The sequence below is a fragment of the Ipomoea nil genome, unplaced genomic scaffold (genome assembly GCF_001879475.1).
Source record: "Ipomoea nil cultivar Tokyo-kokei standard unplaced genomic scaffold, Asagao_1.1 scaffold2144, whole genome shotgun sequence".
Lineage (NCBI taxonomy): Eukaryota > Viridiplantae > Streptophyta > Magnoliopsida > Solanales > Convolvulaceae > Ipomoea > Ipomoea nil.
Genome location: NW_017618572.1, coordinates 6248702 through 6256477, shown reverse-complemented (window position 1 = coordinate 6256477; position 7776 = coordinate 6248702). Strand labels below are relative to the sequence as shown.

General features: G+C 37.6%; 1 long non-coding RNA gene across 1 annotated transcript; it reads right to left on the bottom strand.

Annotated features, from left to right (window-relative positions):
- Positions 1-4122: 4122 nt before the first annotated feature.
- On the bottom strand, positions 4123-6235 carry LOC109148858. The gene is made up of 3 exons (XR_002048895.1): positions 6092-6235; positions 5708-5711; positions 4123-4134 (listed from the first exon to the last, which is right to left on the bottom strand). It is a non-coding gene; the product is annotated as an uncharacterized LOC109148858 (long non-coding RNA).
- Between the last annotated feature and the right edge of the window lie 1541 nt (positions 6236-7776).

Below are 7776 nucleotides of genomic sequence, written 5' to 3'. Positions count from 1 at the left end.
TAGAACTTGCTCAACTTCATTTTTCTTCTTGATAAACACGGTCCAAGTGTACCTAGAAAAATCATCAACAACAACGAGAGTATATTTCTTACCACTTACACTTATTGGATCAACTGGTCCAAATAAGTCCATATGTAGTAAGCTTAGCGGTATTGATGTTGACTCGTGTGTCTTTGATTTGAATGATGATTTGATTTGCTTTCCACGTTGACATGCATCACACTTGGTCCTTCTTGAAGATAATATTTGGCAAGCCTTCTACTAGATTCTTCTTTGCAAGCTGATTGATGGTCTTGAAGTTTAAGTGGTTGAGCTTTCTGTGCCATTCCCAATTAGCTTCATTCGAATTTCTGGCCATTAAGCACACTAAATCTTTGCTTGTGCTCCAATGAACAATATACATATTCTTTCGCCGTTTTCCAGATAAAATAATCTCATTTGTGAGCTCATTTTTGATTAGGCAATTATCTTTAGAAAATTCTACAAGATAGCCTTTATCACAAAATTGACTAGTGCTCAACAAATTAAATTTTAATCCTTCAACGAAAGAGACATCTTCAATCTTCAAACCATTTTTCTTGATCGTGCCAACTCCTTTTGTAATTCCATAATTTTGATTTCCTCCGAATATAACTTTTGGTCCATCGATTTCTTTGAAATTCACTAGATATGATTTATTTCTAGTCATGTGGCGTGAGCAACCACTATCGATGTACCAAACATCCTGCAAAAAAGATTAATTAACTTTAGGTACCCATACTTGCTTGGGTCCTTTACAGTTAGTAATTTTTGGTAACCAAACCCACCTTGATCTTATTGAATTAAGATGAGGCGATTTGTAACCATTAGAGACACGATAATCATAACTCACATTAGAAAATATTTTTGGCGCCGGGTTTTGAAAATTATTTTTATATTTTGGCACCTGGGAAGAGAATGGTTGCTTTGGTCTATAAAAAATATTACATCTATTGCACAACCAATCTTTTTGAGTGGGATGAAATTTCCCAACTTTATTTCTAGAAAAGCTTCCCTCTTTTCTATGAAATCTTTTTGCACTTGACTCTTTGGCATATCTTTGCTTGTAGAATTTTTGTTGCTTTGCCGTAGTATAAACTTGTTTCGGCCTTTCAACATTCAACTTTGCGTTTGATTGATAGCCAAGTCCTTGTCTCATCGTGCTATTCTGACTTTTAACAAATTTTACCACTTGAACTTTATTATTTAAAGTAGTAGTAGAATTAGTCAGATTTTGAGGGGTTTGAGAACATGTGGAGTCATAACCAATTCCGGTTCTATCTCCTGATGGCTTTTGCATGCTCACCATTTTATCTATTATTTTAGACGAATTAGTGAACGTAGCAATAGTAGCTCTAAGATTATGTTCTCTAACCTCTCTTGCTTTACACTCTTCTTGAAGATGAATATTTTCATTCTTCAATTTACTCACTTCAAGTAAAGCATCTTGCAATTTTTTATTCATTTCTTCTTTTTCAAGAATTAGAATATTATTGCGCTCCTTGAGTTGAGGATGAGTGAGCATAATCTCTTGACATTCTTGCATTAGATTGTCAGTAGATTCACGAGAAAAAGAAGAATTAACGGATCACTAAATCAACTCATATGCGTTTAGATCACTAAATAATTTGTCTGTTGACAACATTCTTAGATCTCGGTGATCGCGCATAGCCGTAACCTTCATATCCCATGCAGATGGTAAGCCTCGTAGGATTTTGAGATTAATTTCTTTTTGGCTAATATTTTTGCCAAGATCACTAATCTCTCCAAGAATTTTGATCATTCGAGCTTCCATGTCTGCAACACTTTCATTTGAGAGCATTTTGAAATCTTCAAACTTCTTCATGGCGATTGTGAGCTTATTGTCTTTTTCTTGTTCATCTCCTTCGCCAATCTTGATGAGAGTTTCCCATATTTCTTTGGCAGTGGCACACTTTCGGATCTTCGGAAATATTGTATCATCAACGGCTTTGAATAGAATATCCTTGGCAATATTGTCAAGATTATTCCGCGTTCTATCGTCCGATGTCCATTCCGATTTTGGGTTTTGTACGTACTGTGGAGCATCCGGGGATAGGACAAACGCCGTATTGATTTTTAATATTTCTATAGGGCCAGTAGAAATAACTTCCCACATTTCATCGTGTAAAGCCGATAAGTGTACCTGCATACGAACTTTCCAATCATCAAATTTATCAAGTGAGAATAATAGATTTTGAGCTAAATCTTTCTTCATCATCATTACGAGAGATATGAAAGATTAATCCAATTCACACACTTTGTAGAATGGATCAGCCTAGCAGTCCAAAATAGTTAACCCAGTTGGGCAACGTGTTTAAATACCAAAGATTGGTACAAACTGACTCAAATAGGCTACAGGCTCTGATACCAATTGTTGGTCCCAAAAGAGGTAAGGTGAAAGTCTAGTGGGGGGGGGGGGGTGAATAGACTTTCAAACTTTTTCGCACAGCACAACAATTGCTAAGCCAGAGATAAACCAAAACTCTTAACTAGATTGTTAGAGTATGGTGCACAGCGGAAATAAATAAACATAAAGTGTGTGTGAGATTGTGTGAGAAGTATATCTCGTGTAGAGCGAACTTATGTGTACAACGATAGGCTTAAAGGCTTGGGCTAAACAAAAATGGCCTAAATCATTTCAAAACATGCAAATCTTCGATTTCACTTGGAGAGTAATGAGGCAAGTTCTAGCAAAACAACCATTACTGGAATCTCACATAAGCTTTCACTAGCAATGCACAACACACAAGATCAAGAATTTATTCAATTATTAAGTGGTTAACAAGGTCATTGGCAAGGGAATAGATCAATCATGTGTTACACCTTGACTCATCGATCACAAGTTGCATGGTAACAAGTTCCACCAAGCAAACCACAAACCAACAAAGGGGAGTAATCACAAATTCAAGTATATAAAGGCAATTTATTCAACACAAAGCACAATGAGTCATCCAAGCAAGGTTTCAAAAAGTTCATTTTTTTTAGAAAACACCCAAATTATCCCCTCCCCCACACTTAAAGGCGACATCGTCCTCGATGTAAAAGAAAATAAAGCACGAGGGGGGGGGGGGGGGGGGGGAATGGTGGCACAATAAGCACAAGGAGCACAATCTCTATTATCTATATTAAGTAAAGCACTATACACATTTAAAGAAAGTAGAGAAGGTAGATGAGACTCCCCTAATGAATCTTCTTGTTCCAAAGAATCATCATGAAGCCTTCTTGGAATTGAGCATACTCCTTAGTGTCACTCCTAGATTCAATGGAATATACACATGAAAGCACAAGTGAAAGCATAATAAATCAAAATTCAAAATATAAAGAAAAAAATAAGATAAAATGCAATAAAGTGAAAGATATATAACATGGGGTGCCTCCCATGAAGCGCTAAGTTTAACGTTGCTAGCTCGACTCAACCTCTCAAGTGTTCAACCATCAATGGATTGGAGGAGAAAAATTCCCATCTTTCTATCAACCTTTTCTTCTAGGTATTTCTTCAAGTGGTGGCCATCAATAAATTCCCTTAAGCTCATCTTCACTACTTGAAAGTTTAAGATACTAAGCTCCTCCAAATCAAACTCCAAGAATATCCCTTCCTCAAATCTATTTTTGATCCATAAATCAAATGAGGTCTTCTTCCCAAAGATTGGGTCTTGATCATACTCAAGAGCTTGATCATTTCCTTGGTCTCCACTTTTTTTTCTCTTCTTGACTTTCCTTTTCATTTGCAAATAAGGAGAGTCTTGAATCTTTCTCATGCACCAATAAGAAGTGAGAATCCTTTGATTCAAATATAGGCCAATGCGGGCCTCTAACTTTCAAGAACATCAACTCCTCCCGGTTCCCACACTCTTCTAAAGTCTTCACTAATGAGAGTATCATTCATTGGAGAACATTCATCAAATTCACCGTGCATGTTATCAACTTCACTCTCATTAACTTCTTCTTCAAACGGGGTGCTTTGCAAAAATTCCTTGCCACCATCATCTTGAATCTCAATTTGAGTCTCAATCTTGTCTTCTTTCCCATTCAAATGGTTGGATTCAAGACACTCCTCAAGCACTTCATTTTCAAGATTTCCCCTTACATCCTCATCTCCATCAATCTCATCCCCTTCATTAGATAAGGGAAACTCTTGTTGAACCTCTTCATTGGACAATGAATCTTAAATCGGCTCTTGAGTTGCCTAACTTTGTACTTGAGCCATCATGTTTTCCGATTGAGTTTGTAACTTATCCACTCGTGAAGACGTTTGCATTATCAAACTCATCAACTTGGACATCATCTCGGGCTCTTGATTAAGGGATTGATATCCTTGTGAGGCTCTTGGTAAGATGACTCTTGAAATTGGCACAAATGTTGGTAGTTAGGAGGCAATATGGTACAGCATAAAGGTTGTGGCATAGTAAATGATGGTGTGCCTACTTGAAAAGCTTCTTGATTCATGTAGGAAATATTGGGATGTGGTTCTTGTTGTTCCATTACTCCATATGTTTGACTCATATTCCAATTCATTTCGTATCTATTGGAAGGAAATTGGAATGGTGGTAAGGATCCTTGATACTCATACCCATACATATTGAAAGTTCTTCTTTGGGTGGATGGGGTACCAAACAACTCCTTGATCTAGAATAAAAGCACCAAGCAAGGTATCTTCATCCGAAAATTCCAAACAAGATTGAACAAATAGCACTTGAGCACAAAAGGCAAATAAAAAGAAAAAAAAAACAACTGAAAAAAATGGGCTAGTCTCCTAGAAAAGTCATTCGCCAATGTTAACTACCACAAAACAATCAAAACCAATCCATCCCCGGCAACGGCGCCAAATTTGATGAAGACGTTTTTCACACATCCATCAAGTATCAAATCACAGTATAGAGTTTAGATATCGTTCCACTGGAGATGGCTCTCGTAATGTTAGGAATTGATGCAAAGCGGAGTTAAGCACAAGCTAAAACTATCCTTATAGAAGCTAGACATATCCTTAATGAGTTGGTTTGATAAGATTAGGCTAATAACAAATAAGACAAGTAAAACAAATGACTGGGACTTGGTTGATTCAAGCTAAGATGCCAAATATTACACTAAGATTACGGAATTAAACAAGGCATAGGGTAAGTGAGATGCACAAAAGTGTCCAAATACCACTCTCGTAGCTATTTGGACTTGCAACCTCCAATTAAACTCCACTCTCGTGGTAATTCAACCCAAGGATGCCCAAACAAGAACACAAGGCAAAAATTCTCCTTAACACCCGAAATACTCTCGTATTGGGCATTAAGTGTGTGAATGTGTGGCTAGTGTACAAGCTCTACTCTCGTAGCAACAAACACACTCCAAATGAAGCATACAATTGGGATCCAACAATCATACACAAATTTCTCAACAAACCCAATTCACACAACAACCCTAGATCACCCAAATAATCCCCCTTATGCAATACAACTCAAATAGACATCAATCGCAAGAAATCAAACCAAATCCTAGTCCCAAAACACTTAGCTACTAATAATATAACAATAGATACACAATATTAAAAGAGTAATCGAAAACATAGATGAAAAAGTAAATAGAAGAGATAATAAGAAAACTTCTCTATTGAAGCTTTGAAATCCAAGATTTGCAATGTTCTTGAGCTTGGAAATGGAAAGGAACAAGAAATCTACACTAATCTATGCTATACTAGAGCTAAACCTAACTAAGGAATGAAAAGGAAATGAAAGATAAAATGAATGATGTGTTTTGGGGTGGAAAAATCCCCTTAAAAGGGTAAAAAACGCGCTGCCAAAAAGTGCAGAGGCTGGCCACGCGTGTGGCCACGCCCTTGGCCACACCCATGGCCAGAAATGAAGGCTCACTGCCCAGTGGCCACGCCCTTGGCCACACCCGTGGCCACACCCGTGGCCACAAGGCAGAGTTTCTGTGCACTGTGTCCATCTTCTAGGCATATTTTCACCCTCAAATCATTTGAATTAGCCTTTGTGGTCCACATCAAAGTTGTAGTCCATCAAGCTAGATTTCTAATGACATAAAAAACACTTAATTTGGAGACTCCTACGCAGAGATATGGCCAAAATACCGAGCAGTGGACGATTTGTGCGGGAATTTCAACTTCTTGCTCTTTTGCTCCACTTTTGCCTTTGTTTGTCCAAATGACCAAGACCACTAAACACTCCATAATTTAGCTCTCTTAGAGGTGTTTGATACGCCATTGGTGGGCATTGATCTTGAAGCAAGAATAATGTATATTACCTTATATATGTAATTAGGAAAATAATTAGTATTTATGTGTAATTGGTAATTAGGAGAATAATTAGTCATTCCCTTATTATAATTACATTTGTTAGTGTTTTTAATTTTTCAAAAACCCCATCGTATAATTGGCAATATTATTATGGAATACTAAGATAGGTTTAGCTTAGTGTCCGTTCAGCTTTACAGAAGACTGATCAATCAGAAACAACAACAGAAGGACTGACACTGAAGATCTGATTTAAGAAGCTGTTTTCTTAAAAGTTGTACGCGGTTTACAGAAGACAGATTTGGAAGGAAGATCAGCGTATCTGCTTTGGAAAGGTATGGACCGAATCTTTAAGATTACATTCTTCAAATATTGTCCTACCATCTACAATCAAAGACATCTATGGAAGGAGTGTTCTATCGACGGATCTATAAGTATCCGCATTCAAAGAGAATTAGTGTTACGCCTTGAGAGAGAAGAAACACTCCACATCAGTTTGATGAGATCAGATCTTTGATTACCTTACCTCTTCTCAATATAACATGTTCATGGTGATTAAGATGACGAACTTGAGAAGAATCACTGCTGCTTAAACGAAAGGACACTGTGATCACACTATTGTGGGAACAACTGTAAAGAGCGTCATTGAAGTGGACTGCATCAGATTGGGCTCTCCAAGTGAAGGGATTTCATTGGACTTCTGTATGCATGGCTCTCCGTCTTCAACAATCCACTAAACCTGTGTAGACTGGGTATGTACCTTGTGTGGGGCACTTGGGTAAGATTATTGTATATCAACCTTTGTACATTGGATTATGATTTAGTGGATTGGACGCCTATGTGATCGTCCCCCAGACGTAGATACACATTGTATCGAACTGGGTAAACATTCTGTGTCGTTGGCTTTGTGATGTTATCTTTTCTTTAACCCTCTCTATGATTTGTCATTACTGACTGACTTCATCGCTGAATTAGTCAGTCCATTTCGTCAGTTGATTAATCCAGTTAATCTGTTTAAAAAAGATAAAATGCAAAATTACATGTGGTATTAGAGCTTTTAAGTCTACATAGTGACTTGATCCGTATCAGTTGTTTTAGTTTTGCATTGTTCTCTGTCTTTTGGAAGTGCATCTGTGTGTGTTCGTTGGCTGGTTGTTTTTGTTCAGGATGGATGCAAGTATGAAACCACCAGAACTAGATGGTCACAACTACTCATTCTGGAAGGCTCGCATGGAGATATATCTCCAAGCACAAGGTACCAGGGTTTATCGTACTATCCTAACTGGGTGGAGCTGTCCAACTGTTCAGAATGAGGATAGAACCACTAGAGATAAGCCCATGGAGACTTGGACAGACGATGAAATGAATGCCTCTGATCTAAACAACAAAGCTTTGAACTCGATTGTAGGATCTCTGCATGAATCTGTTTTTACTCTTGTCACCGGGGTAAAAGAAGCTAAACGTGTATGGGAAATTCTTGAAACCAGATTTGAGGG